This window comes from Scyliorhinus canicula, chromosome 7 (genome assembly GCF_902713615.1).
Source record: "Scyliorhinus canicula chromosome 7, sScyCan1.1, whole genome shotgun sequence".
NCBI classification, from domain to species: domain Eukaryota; kingdom Metazoa; phylum Chordata; class Chondrichthyes; order Carcharhiniformes; family Scyliorhinidae; genus Scyliorhinus; species Scyliorhinus canicula.
Window position 1 is genome coordinate 125,120,185 of NC_052152.1, and position 1,332 is coordinate 125,121,516.

The following is a 1,332-nucleotide window of genomic DNA, read 5'->3' on the forward strand; positions in this document are numbered from 1 at the left end:
TCGCCCCCCGCCTCGCCCCCGCCCCCCGCCTCGCCCCGCCCCCCGCCTCATCCCCGCCCCCCGCCTCGGCCCCGCCCCCCCACCTCGCCCCCCGCCCCCCCCCCCCCCCCCCCCGCCCCCCCCCCCCCCCCCCGCCCCCCCCCCCCCCCCCCCCCCGAAGGGCGCCGAAGTTCAGCTTGCCCGTGGCGCCAGCAACCCTAGGGCCGGCGCTGCAAAGCAGTGACCTGATTGGCTGGTAAGGAAAGTGCTCCAATTATCAGAAGCTGGGAGAAATTTAACTCTTCGTGTGTTGGTAAGTATTGTGATTGGTAAGTTAAATCTTGATTCCTTTCACTTATTCATTATTTGATATTATATTTGTAATCAGTTAAGGTAAAGTGTAAAATTGGCAGCAGATCCCAGACCCGTGTTATGCTCCTCGTGCTCAATGTGGGAGTTCAGGGACGCGACCGATGCCCCAACTCCTTCATGTGCGGGAAGTGTGTCCAGCTGCAGCTCCTGTTGGACGGCATAACGGCTCTGGAGCTGCGGATGGACTCACTTTGGAGCATCCGCGATGCTGAGGAGGTCCTGGATAGCACATTCAGTGAGTTGGTCACACCGCAGATTAGGATTGGTGAGGGAGACAGGGAATGGGTGACCAAAAGGCAGAGAAAGAGCAGGAAGGCAGTACAGGTGTCCCCTGTGGTCATCTCCCTCCAAAACAAGTATACCGTTTTGGATACTGTTGGGGGAGATGACTCACCAGGGGAAGGCTGTAGAAGCCAGGTTCATGGCACCGTGGCTGGCTCTGCTGCACAGAAGGGCGGGAAAAAGACTGGCAGGGCAATAGTCATAGGGGATTCAATAGTAAGGGGAGTAGACAAGCATTTCTGTGGTGGAAAACGAGACTCCCGAATGGTATGTTGCCTCCCGGATGCACGGGTCAGGAATGTCTCTGATCGGCTGCAGGACATACTGCAGGGCGAGGGTGAACAGCCCATTGTCGTGGTGCATATAGGCACCAACGATATAGGTAAAAAACAAGATGAGGTCCTACAATCAGAATTTAGGGAGTTAGGAGATAAATTAAAAAGTAGGACCTCAAAGGTAGTAATCTCAGGATTGCTACCAGTACCACGAGACAGTCAGAGTAGAAATTCAAGAATAGTCAGAATGAATCAGTGGCTTGAGAGATGGTGCAGGAGGGAGGGATTCAGATTTTTGGGACATTGGAACCGGTTCTGGGGGCGGTGGGACCGTTACAAATCGGATGGTCTACACCTGAGCAGGGCTGGAACCAATGTCCTAGGGGGTGCTTTTGCTAATACTGTTGTATAGGTTTTAAACTAA